The 12327-nt window shown below is 35.7% G+C and overlaps 1 long non-coding RNA gene across 1 annotated transcript in view; it reads right to left on the bottom strand.

Moving 5' to 3' along the window:
• Positions 1–1513: 1513 nt before the first annotated feature.
• Positions 1514–12327, bottom strand: part of LOC107148546 — a 143747-nt gene continuing 132933 nt past the window's right edge. The window contains exon 6 of the long non-coding RNA XR_007347364.1: positions 1514–1729. This is a non-coding gene — a long non-coding RNA (uncharacterized LOC107148546). The remainder of the gene's footprint in view (positions 1730–12327) is intronic.

Raw genomic sequence — 12327 nt, 5'->3', positions numbered from 1 at the left:
GGCCACAGTTTCAGTATGGATTCCTTAATATTTTTAATATTCAAGATCATATCCTCTGCAAATACAGATAGTTTCAACTCTTTCTTTCCATTCTGGATGTGTTTTATTTCATTATTTTGCATAATCACCCTGGCTAAAAATTCCAGTAAAATGCTGAATTGAAGTGGTAAGAGTGGACTTCTTTGTCTTTTGGGGAAAAGTTTTCTAGCTTTCAGCATTAGGAATGTTGTTTACATTTTAACAATGTCTCCAGGTGATTCTAAAACATGCTAAAGTTTCAGATCATTTAGAAAATAAGTAATTGTTATTCTTGTACTCTTGCTTTTTATATTAAAAAATAAATGTTTTAAATTTTCATTAATTTTAATCTCATTTATATGCATACACATTTTGTAGATAAAATTTGCATAAATATGTAGATAGGCTTGCATTATAATAACTTTTTGGTGCAGTCTTTGAAAATAATGAACTCAATGGCAAGAATTTTAAGGTGGTAATTTCTATTTTTTATAAATAATAAATACAAATAAAATTATAGAAATGTACTTTTAAATGTGATTTAATATAGCAGAATTCTCCTCTTTGGGAATCTAGGTGATATAAATGAAATTATCAGTAGTTTACTAATTATTACAGGGAAGTTTACTGAAACATGGCCCCTAGTGGTGAATGGCTAAAACAGAGTAAATCCATAGCAGTAGGCAAATTATTCAATAAATTATGTAATATGATCACACTAAACATTTCTGCTTATTAAGAACAACCACTATACTGTACATACTGAGGATCTACTGTATTTTATGATGACTATGTAAATAATGCTGAACTATTTACTCAAAATTTGCTAAGAGGGTAGATCTTATGTGTCCTCACCTTCACACACACACACACACACACACACACACATATACACACAAAATGGCAACTATTTGTGGTGATGGATGTGTTTATTTGTGGTACTGATTTACATTATACTTCTATTTGTCAATTATATCTCAAGAAAAGTCAGGAAAAAAGTAGTTAAGGAAACATCATTAGAACTAGAGGGATTTTCATTATTTATAGTTGGGAAGAACTATATCTTTTAGGAAAATGGACAAAACCAGAAAAACACCTATTTATATATTTTCCCATTCATGTGCTTAATTATATGGAAGAGAAGAATTCAACTGCCCACCTGAATGATTCTCTAATCTCATTTAGCCTACTTTATAGGTGTGTCATGAGTATGGATAAAGAGTTAGCAAACTATATTAGTTAAGAACCTAAATTCTATAATCTTAAGGTTTTAATCCAAATGTAGACTCTGCTACAAATGGTTATATGGCTTAAGAAAAGCTACTAAGCCTCTTTTTGGCTCATTTTTCACATCTATAAAATGAAAATAACAATTTATCTCATAAATTCATCATAAGAAGTAAATGAGTTAATGTATGTTAAAAGCTTAGAACTACACCTGTCACCATGTGAGTTAATAACCATGTGAATTAATATGAGTTATAGTGCCATAAAAACAATTGCATTGCAAAATTCATAGTTTTACATAGCCTGTATATCAAAATAGAGTAACTATGCATGATTGTTATCAAGTCATATATATAAAACATATAACACAGACCTGGACACAAAGCTGCTGTCTGCTCCTAAGATTCAAATGACCATCTTCTCTCTTCTCTAATGACATTCTCACTTACCGTCACCTACTATTTCTTGTGGTCCCTCTTCTTCCCTGAAATGAAGAACAGTTTATTGGTTTCTACTGTACACCTTCATATTTCTGAAATAAACAACAGCTTTTACGGCTGATGATATTAGAGGGAAACACATAGGGTCAACAAATGACGTAAGTCAATTAACCCACATGGCAAATATTTATTGATTGACATGCCTGGCACAGTGCAAGGCACTTCAAGAATGATGACGAAGAAAGATTCTTTTCTTTTTCCAGAATTTATGAAAAATTATTTAACCTTATAAATCATTCTACAAAGGAGAAATGGAGGATAAAAAGGCAATGCATAAGGAATTAATGAGAAAGAAAGCAAACAGAGACCCGGTCACATAGGGCTTTACGGGCCACACTGAAGATATGTTATATGTTTAAAATGCAATGGGAAGCCACTGGAAAGTTTTAAACATGACACAATCAGAATTCCTGTCTAAACAATTAAATGTGATTAATTGAAGATGTGAGTGCTTGTGTGAGATGACACTGAATAAAAAGCTATAAACTCAAAAGAACAAAATTAAGAGGGGAGGACACAAGACAAAAGACATTAATGGTTTTCCAAGGTGGAAGCCTATTGTTGGAGGAACTGGCTTGCTGAGCAGTGGGAGCTTTAATATCTAATTGCAAAAAGCAATGAGAACCTAGTGATTCAACCCACAGCCTCAGAGAAAACAGAAATGGGAGTTCCTCGTACTTGTTCCACAGAAAATGGGAGAAGGGTGAGAAGTTATTGTAATCTTTTAAACTGATAATATAAAAACAAAAATTGTACACATTAATGGGACACTATGTAATGCTTCAACACATGTTCACATTTGCCTGATGATTATTTTTCACATTCTTTTTTTTATTGGTTGTTCAAAACATTACAAAGCTCATGACATATCATCTTTCATACATTTGATTCAAGTGAGTTATGTACTATCTCTTCTTTTAAGAAATCCCTATTTACGTCTTCTACCCACTTATTTGTATTGTCTTTCTTTCTATTGAGATTTTGAGTTCCTTTTATAGTCTGGATATCAAGCTCTCATCACACATACAGATTGCACATATTTTCTCCCATTCTGCACTCTGATGATTGTTTCCTTTACTGTGGAGAAGATTTTATGTGATGTAACCCATTTGCCTGTTTGCTTTTGTTTCCTGTGTTTTTGATTCTTGACCAAAAAACTTTGCCCATTCCAATGTCCTAAGTGTTTCTCTTTTCATCTAGTAGTTTCATAATTTCAGGTGTTTTAAGTATTGAATCATTTGAGTTTATTTTTGTAAGTACTAGGAAATAGGCGTATTATTTCGTTCTTCAGCATATGGACATCCAGTTCTCCAAGCATCATTTATTAAAAAGACTAACCTTTATCCAATGCTGTTTTAGCACCTTTTTTGATAACTGCTTGTCTATAGATGCTTGGGTTTATGTCTAGGCTCTCTAGGGTATACTATAGGCCGATGTGTCTATTTTTATGCTAATACCATGCTGTTTTGATGATGGCACCTTTGTACCATGTTTTGAAGTCATGTTCAAAGTAGTGTAATGTTTCTGCTTTGACCTTTTTGCTCAAGATTGTTTTCTTTGGCTTTTAAGATATTTTAATGATGTCACAAATTTTAGAATATTTATTTCCTAGTTATGTGAAAAGCATCATTCACCTTTTGATAGGGATTTCACTAAAGGTATAAACTGAACTGGATAGTGTGGGGTGTGGGCTTTTCAATAATATTGATTCTTCCATCCATAGACATGGATATCTTTCTACTTGTCTGTGTCCTCTTCTATTTCTTTCATCAATGTTTCATTCATTTCATTTCATTGTAGGGGGGTCTTTAACCTCTTTGGTTAAATTTATTCCTGAGTATTTATTCTTTCTTCCTTTCTTCCTGTTCTTTCTTTCTCTCTTTACAATACTGAGTGAATTTTTTAAATTTCTATTTTAGACAACTATTGTTGGCATATAGCAATGATACTGATTTTTGTATGTTGAATTATACCCTAAAACTTTGGTGAACTTATCTATAGTTCTAATAGCTTTTAAAAAATATTTATTTTTCAATTGTAGTTGGACATAATACCTTTATTTTTATTTATTTATTTTTATGTGGTGCTGAGGATCGAACCAGGGACTCACATGTGCTAGGCAAGCACTCTACCACTGAGCCACAATCCCAGCCCCAAGTTCTAATAGCTTTTTGTGGAGTTTTTGGACTTTTCTATGTATATGATCGTGTCAGCTGCAAACTTGAATGCCTTTGTTTCTTTTCATTTTCTGTTTGTCTGGTTAGGACTTCCAGAATTATAGTGAACAAAGATGGAGAAAATAGCAGGCTTGTCTTCCATATCTGAGAGAGAAAGCCCTCAGCTTTCCCCTATTCAGTAATGTTGAGGAACATTCAGTATTGTTAGCTGTTAGCTATTATAAGTGGATTTCATTGTGTTGAGGTACATTCCTTCTCTGCCTAATTTTTTCAGTGTTTGTACCATGAAGGATATTTAATTTTATCAAATTCCTTTTCTGTATCTATCAAGATAACCATCTGGTGTTTTTCCATCATTCTGTTGATGGTGTATCACATTTAGTGATTTCAGTGCATTTGTTAAAACCATCACTGTGTCCCTGGGATGAATCTCCTTGATCATGGTGAATGACATTTTTAATGTGCAGTTGGGTTTGGTTTGCTAGCATTTTATCAAAAAGTTTTGCATCTAAGTTCCTTAGAGACATTGTATAGCTTTTCTTTTTGTTGATGTTGTGTACTTGCCTGGTTTTGGTATCAAGGTACTACTGGCTTTGCACAATGTGATTAGAAGAATTCCTTCCTCTTCTAATTTTTAGAATAACTTAAAAAGACTATGTATTAGTATGTTAAATGGTAGAACTTGGCAGTTGGTGCCACGTGGTCCTGGGCTTTTCTTTGACAGGAGGTTTTTTTTATTTCTGACTCGATCTCATTACTTATTAGTATCCCATTAAGGTTTTCTCTTTCTCCACTATTCAGTCTTGGTAAGGTATATATCTAGGGATTTGTCCATTTCTTCTAACTTATCAAATTTGTTGACATATAATTGTTCATAATAACCTCTTTTGATCTTTTATATTTTTGTGTGGTGTCAATTATGTCTCCAGTTTAATCTCTGATTTTATTTGACTCTTCATAGTCAGTCTATTTTATTTATCTTCTCAAATTTGCTATTTGTCATGTTTTTAGTCTACCCCATATGTTTATATAATTTCCAAAGTTTTTCCTGTTATCGATTTCTAGTTTTATTATATGATGTTCAGAAAAGATAATTACTATGATTTTAAATTTAGATTTTTAGAGTCTTATTTTGTGATCTATAATATGATCTGTCCTAAAGAATATTCTATGTGTTGGTAAGAAAAATGTTTATCTGGTAGTCAGTGGGTGGAATGTTTTATGTCTCTTATGTCTAGTTGGTCTAGGGTGCAACTTTAACTCTATTGCTTGTTGGTTTTCTGTCTGGAAGATCTGTTCATTGCTGAAAGAGGGATGTAAAGGCCCCAACAATTATGGTATTAGAGTCTATCTCTCCCACTGGATCTGATAGTATTTGTTTTATCCAACACTGGGTGCATATATATTTAGAATTATCATTTCCTTTTGTTGAACTGATCCCTTTATCATTATATAGTGACAATCCTTAACATTTTCAATTGTTTTTGAATCAAAGTCTATTTTCTGTGATATAAGTATGGATACTCCTGATTTCTTTTGGATTTCATTTAAATGGAACATTTTATTTCATCCTTTAAGTTTCAGTTTATGTGTCCTTAGGGGTAAAGTGAGTTTCTTATTAGCAATACCCATTTGGGGCTTGTTTTGTTTTGGTTTTAACTACTCAGTCACTCTAGGTCTTTTAATTAGAGAATTCAATCACTTTACAATCAAGATAATTATTTTTATTTTAATTCATTGTATATGACAGCAGAATGCATTACAATTCATATTACGCATATAGAGCACAATTTTTCATATCTCTATTGTACACAAAGTAGAGTCACACCATTCATATATTCATCATTCCACTGTCTTTCCTATCCCTATATGATCTCCCTTCACCTCCCTCCCCTTTGCCCTATCTAGAGTTCATCTAATCCTCCCATGCCCCACCCCAACCACATTATGAATCAGCATCCTTAAATCAGAGAAAACATTCAGCATTTGTTTTTTGGGGACTGGCTTACTTCACTTAGTATTATATTCTCCAACTCCATCAATTTACCTGCAATGCCATGATTTTATTCTCTTTTAATGCTGAGTAATATTCCAATGTGTGTGTGTGTGTGTGTGTGTGTGTGTGTGTACGTATACTTTTCTTTATCCATTCATCTACTGATGGGCATATAGGTTGGTTCCATAATTTAGCCATTGTGAATTGTGCTGCAATAAACATTGATGGGGCTGTGTCCATGTAGTATGCTGTTTTTAAGTTCTTTGGATATAGACCAAGGAGTGGGATAGCTGGGTCAAATGTTATTCTATTCCAAGTTTTCCAAGGATTCTCCGTGCTGCTTTCTGGATTGGCTGCACCAATTTGCAGTCCCACCAGCAATGCATGAGTATGCCTTTTCCCCTTACATCCTCGCCAACACTTATTGTAGCTGCCACTCTGACTGGAGTGAGATGAAATCTTAGAGTGGTTTTGTTTTGCATTTTTCTAATTGCTAGAGATATTGAACATTTTTTCATACATTTGTTGATTGATTTTATATCTTCTTCTGAGAAGTGTCAGTCCAGTTCCTTGGCCCACTTTTTGATTGGGTTATTTGTTTTTTGTTTTTTGTTTTTTTTTTTTTTTGGTGTTAAGATTTTTGAGTTCTTTATATGTCCTAGAGACTAGTGTTCTATCTGATGTGTGTGTGGTAAAAATTTGTTCCCAAATTATAGGCTCTTCTAGATAAGTATTGATAGGCAAAGTCCCACCCAGGCCATTACATATCTTGTTTTCTAGTTTTCTTGTAGTTCCTTTCTTTCTTTATCCACCTTTTACAGTCTCCCTTTGTGGCAAAGTGATTTACTATAGTGGTGTGTTTTGATTCCTTGTTTATTATTGTTGGTTTGCAATTATAAATTTTTTGCCTTGTGGTTCCAGTGAGACTTATAAAGACACAATTTGATTATACCAAGCTACTTTGAAACAATAGCAACTTGCTATGACCATAAGAATTAAAACAAAATGAATGAAAAAATATACTAAAGAGTAAACTCAACACTTGCATTCCATTCCTCCCACATATTGAATTTTTGTGTCCCATTTTATATCTTTTTAAATTGTCTATATTTTAACATTACCATAAGTTTGTATTGTTCTCAATGATTTTATTTTTCAGTATTTGTACTAAATATGATTGTTGTACATACAATGCATATAATATTAGAACATTCTGAGTTTGTATAATTATTCTTACAAGTGAGTTTTATGCCTTCCCATGCTTTCATTTTAGTCATTACTCTCTTTCTTTCAGTTTGAACATCCTTTAGCATTTCTTACAGAACAGGTCTGGCAGAAATATATTCTCTCAGTGTATGTTTGTCTAGGAATGTGTTTATCACATATTTATCTTCTATTTCTAGAGGATAGCTTTGCTGGGTACAATATTCTCAACTGACAGGTGTTTTTTTTTGTTGTTGTTGTTGTTGTTTTGGGTTTTTTTTGTATGTTTTTCCATCAGTACTGTGAAAAGTTCATGCCACTCTCTTGTGGCCTGAAGGATATCTGCTAAGTCAGGTAAACTGGGAACCTCTATGTATTATTCATTTCTTTTCTCTCGGTCTTGAGAATCTTTTCCTTAACTTTCACCTCTGAAAGCTTGACTATGTTTTGGGATAGATTTAGTTAAATCTGACTGATTAACTTTGACCTTCCTCTACTTGTATATTTCCTATACTTTTCTAAGTTTAAGAAGTTTTATGTTATTACTTCTATGAATAAAACTTTCTAGCCTTTGGCATTCTCAAGTCCTTCTTAAACCCATAACACAAATATTTCCTTTTGTAATATTCTCCCAAAGTTCCCAAGCTTTCTTCATTTCTCTTTGTGCTTTTTTCCTCCTCCAACTCTGTATTTTCAAACAGCCTGCCTTTGAGCTCACTAATTATTTATTTAGCTTGATCAATCATGCTATTGATGCCATCTGTTGCATTTTTTAACCAAATGTATTTTTCGCCTCAATAATTTGTTTGATTTTTTAAAATTGCTTTCATCTCTTTGTTAAGTTTGTTTCAGTATTGAAATGTTTTTCTGTGTTTTCTTCAAGCTAATCAAGTCTCTTCAAAATAGACCTTTTATACTCTCTGAGTTCTCTCATTCTGATATCTCTCTCTCTCTCTCTCTCTCTCTCTCTCTCTCTCTCTCTCTCTCTCTCTCTCTCTAAGTTTCTAGCACCTTATTAGGTGAGGCCGTGGTTTCCTGAAAGCTATTAATGCTTACTGGCATGTAATGTCATCTGGGCATTAAAGGATTGAGCATTTATTCCAGTCTTCCTAGTCTAGCTTTGTGCCTATCTTTCCAGAAATTCTAAGTTGGCGGTTTATTCTTTCTGAGCCTGTAGGTACTTCTACTGTTTCCTTCTTGGTGTCATTCAGATCCAGATACTAAGCATCTGCTGTTGGCATGTTGTTGCTCTTTTGGTACTAAAGGGCAATTAAGTCCAGGTTTACCCCCCAAACACATTATTGATGTATTGTTCAGAAAGAAATAGAACAGTCCCTAGGAAAAAGTAGTCTGTCTCCACCTGCCTCTCACTAGGGACAGCCAGGGGAAGTTAAGATACCTTATTCCCAGTTAACAGCCTACAGTCAGGTATTACAGAATTCTGCCCTGCATGGGGCAGAGTCACCAAGGATGGACCATCCGCAGACTCCTCTGTCATATCTGTGGCCAATAATTCCACCAATCTGTGTCACACCCTGTGCCCATAGCCTTCCAAAACCAGCACAACATGGGTAGGACCAAGCCCACATCACTGTGGACTTCCTATTGCTGAAGTAGACTTATGGCCCAAGACCACTGCATCCAGTCACAGGTGATTCTAGCTAAAGTAGAGTCCAATAGACAGGATACTTGTCTTCCCCAGGTGCTGAAGATATGCAAGATGCTCTGTCCACAGGCAAACTAGGGCTAAGGGCCATTAAGATCCACCAGATATTAGATTGTAATAGCCTAGCTCAAACTATCAAAGCAAATTCTTGTGCTTCCATCTCCAACCTTGTGTGAGCAAGAGTGTTGTACTAAACTGTGTGTAAATAGGTCTTGTACTAAACTGTGCTGCCTGAGGTTGGGTAGTGTTGGTGAAGTCAACCCCTTGGCTCCCTAGGCTGATGCTAAGTTGGCTTCCACCCGAGTGTCACAGCAGCCAGATCCTGAGCAGCCTCAGTAGTATATCAAGGCCCTTGACACAGGTGGTACTGATATGGTCCAACACTTGAATACAATCCATAGTGCATAAGTATAACCTGGTGCCAGGGCAGTTCTAGCAAATTCTAGCACCCTGTCTGCAAGTACTGGCCTAGCAATAGCTGTGTTAATAGCAGGAGGAGGAGGAGGAGGTGGATAGTTCTTTTGCCACAGAGGCTGACACCTGGCTGGACTGAATCTGAGTCTCACAGCTTCAGGAGCCTGCTTAGTCCCAGGAGGAAGACAGGTGTGCCCCAGGCCTTCTCCAAGGCTGGAAATGATGTACACTAAGATTCCAGTCTTTCCCATTTTAACATTCCAAGGCCAGTCTAGGAGCTCTGCCTGTGAGCTCTGTCTGACCTGTATTATGGGGCCTTCAGTTTCTATTGGATGCTGGGTCTTACTGTGTTGATCCTGGAACTTGGCATCAAGACAAAGCCCTGTACTAGCTTTCATGTCCTGCTCCACCATGGGTGAAGTTCTGCTACTCTGCCATTTACCCAAGGACGGAAATGGAATTAGTCAGCCACCTGGCCTTACACAGCTCAGTCTACAGGTTTTAGCCCAGGGTCATCATGAGCCTTTGCCCAGCACTAGGTTTCACCACAACAGACTTAGTACTTGGTTTTCGGGGAAAAGACAGTCAGCATCTCATATGGGAGTTCTTCTGCCTATAGGAATCTAAGCCCCAAATGGCCACTCTAAATCTTAATATCTCAAGTAATTAACAAATAATAAAACACAAATACTCAGAAATATATTTACAAAAGTGAAGCCCCTGATAGATCTAGCCCACATGGGTTCTTGAACTAAACAAAAACAAAATGGCTCCTGTGGTTTATTTAAGGTGATACACCAAAGGTAAGGTTTCAAGGGTGGAGTCTTGCTTTGTGATATATTGTAGTCAGCAGATTGAATGACATCTTGGAAGGTCACACCCATCTCAGGTGCTGTGTGGGATCTTAGGCAGAGCTTGAGATGGAGGTTTACCTGTATCAAGTGATCAATCCCTGAGGGGGTACTACAGGGAGTTCACAATGCCAGACCTAACCCCTCATTAGGCTACTATGTGCAACATAGTCCACACACAGCCCATGACGGCCAAGACACTAGGTTTAATGTCTAAAGCTTGTATATCTCTCCCTCGTTAAAGTAGAAGGCATCTTGTTTCTTGAAGGGCTGCGTAGCCTTGGGGGAAGTTTGACACAACCCACTCTTTCCTTCCTGCCTTCTTCAGTACATGTTTTCATTTTGTTATACTGGAAGAAGGCACTGTGGTCTCTCAACTGATTTCCTTAGTTCTTCTGAAGAAGTGGTTTGGTGCATGAACCGCTGGTCAACTTTTTGGGTTTATGGGAAGACAATCACAAGAGGACCTTAGTGGCCATCGTGTTCTGCCATATAATTCTTAAGGTTTCTTGAAGCTGAAGTCTCCACCCACACATCTTTTGTGCTCAGTGATCACCGTTCCCCAAACTTGCAAACAGGAGGCTTTCCCTGAAAATATTAAACTAGGAATGTTACCGACCTTAGACACCAAACCCAAAAGAGAGCATAGTGAGGCATCAGATGGGGACAAAAAAAAAAAAAAAACAGCATCAGAAGTTAAAGCAGGTGCACTTTAGTTATTATCCCACATCCCTGGTGAGAGATTAGATAGTCTCTCTGAAAAGACTGAAGTGCTCCAGAAAATATTTGGGATGTTATAATTAAAAATACATCTCAGTTCACTTATATGTCTGTTGATGCACTTGGGGCTTCAAATCCATATTATAATGCTCTTAAGTGGACAGCCAAGGATCAGCAAACACTTGAGAAAATCCACCAATAACTAAACATCAAGAACAACTGAACAAGACAGAGGAAAAAGACACAAGACAAATGGGAATGAGCGTTAAAACATATAATTGTTCAGAGGAAAAAGACACAAGACAAATGGGAATGAGCATTAAAACATATAATTAATATGGTTAGAAAAATCAGAAACGATTATATTCATGAAATAAGAAACAGAAAACAATCAATAAACCAAAAAATATGCAGAGATCTAAAGACTATGATAGCTAAACATGTACTGGTTTAATGGATGGCTCAAAAGACAAAATCAAGAAATCTCCAAAAAATTAGAGCATAAGAAATAGTTGTAATAGAGATAGAAGACAGAGGAGAAATTAAAATTTGAGATTTAATTCTGGTAATCAAATATCCAACCCAAAGGAGTTCCAAAAAAGGACTGCACAGAAAAAAAAAAAATAAAAGGCATAACACTCTAAAAGGAATAAATCAATAGAATTTTACAAAACTGAAGGATATAAGCTGAGTCTCAAATTAAAATGCCCACTGAGTATCCACCAGAATTAATGAAGAAAGTGTAAATAGCAAAAAAGAGAAGACATCAAACCTTTAGGAGAGATGAATCAGGTTTCACGAAAAGGATCTGGAGTCACAATGGAACTAGACTTCTTAGTTCCAGCTTCATCGGTATACATCAGAAGTCTGGTTGCCATCATCAACAATTGGAAGTGAGTGGCAACCTCATTTCTGAATTAAAGAATAAGGGAAAGGCCCAAACATGTACAGGAAGTTACATTGTTATGGGTCTGAGCTGTCTATAGAACACAGAAAAGGAAAGTAGTAAAGTTTTAAGTAAATTAAAATTCAACATATGTCCCTGATCTTAATTCAGTCCTAGCTTAGCTGCTCTGAGGTTTCCTCATTTACCCACCTCCACCTCCTTCGTTCTGTCTTGGAGTCAAATAACATTTAAAAGTAAAGTCTTAGAAATAATTCCCATATATTCTTTAATTTATAACTCTCCTCCTCAATGATTTTAAAGGGTCATTGAAAGGAGAGAAAGAAGGAATTGGAAGTAGATTGAGAAAGTAGGGAAATCATAGTATTTACTGAATGTTCAAAATTGCCACACAAGAGCCATTGTTAGTACACAGGGATTTATTTCTCTTTGGCACCTTACCTCCAAACCATTTTTTTCTCTACTTAATATAGAGGTCATTCAGAAGCAAGCTGGGACAAAGACTATTAAAACCAGCATTTTTTGACTAACAACACCTAGTATAGTACTTGGCATAGCAAATAATCACCCTGCTCTTCCCTGCTTTTACTATCTTAGCAGTTCCTTCAGAATCTGTGTGGGGAAATAAATGCAATAAATGTATTGCTTGGT

This window comes from Marmota marmota, unplaced genomic scaffold, assembly GCF_001458135.2.
Source record: "Marmota marmota marmota unplaced genomic scaffold, marMar, whole genome shotgun sequence".
In the NCBI taxonomy this organism is placed as follows: Eukaryota; Metazoa; Chordata; class Mammalia; order Rodentia; family Sciuridae; genus Marmota; species Marmota marmota.
The sequence above is the reverse complement of the archived record's forward strand: the minus strand, read 5'-3'. Positions and strand labels throughout refer to the sequence as shown.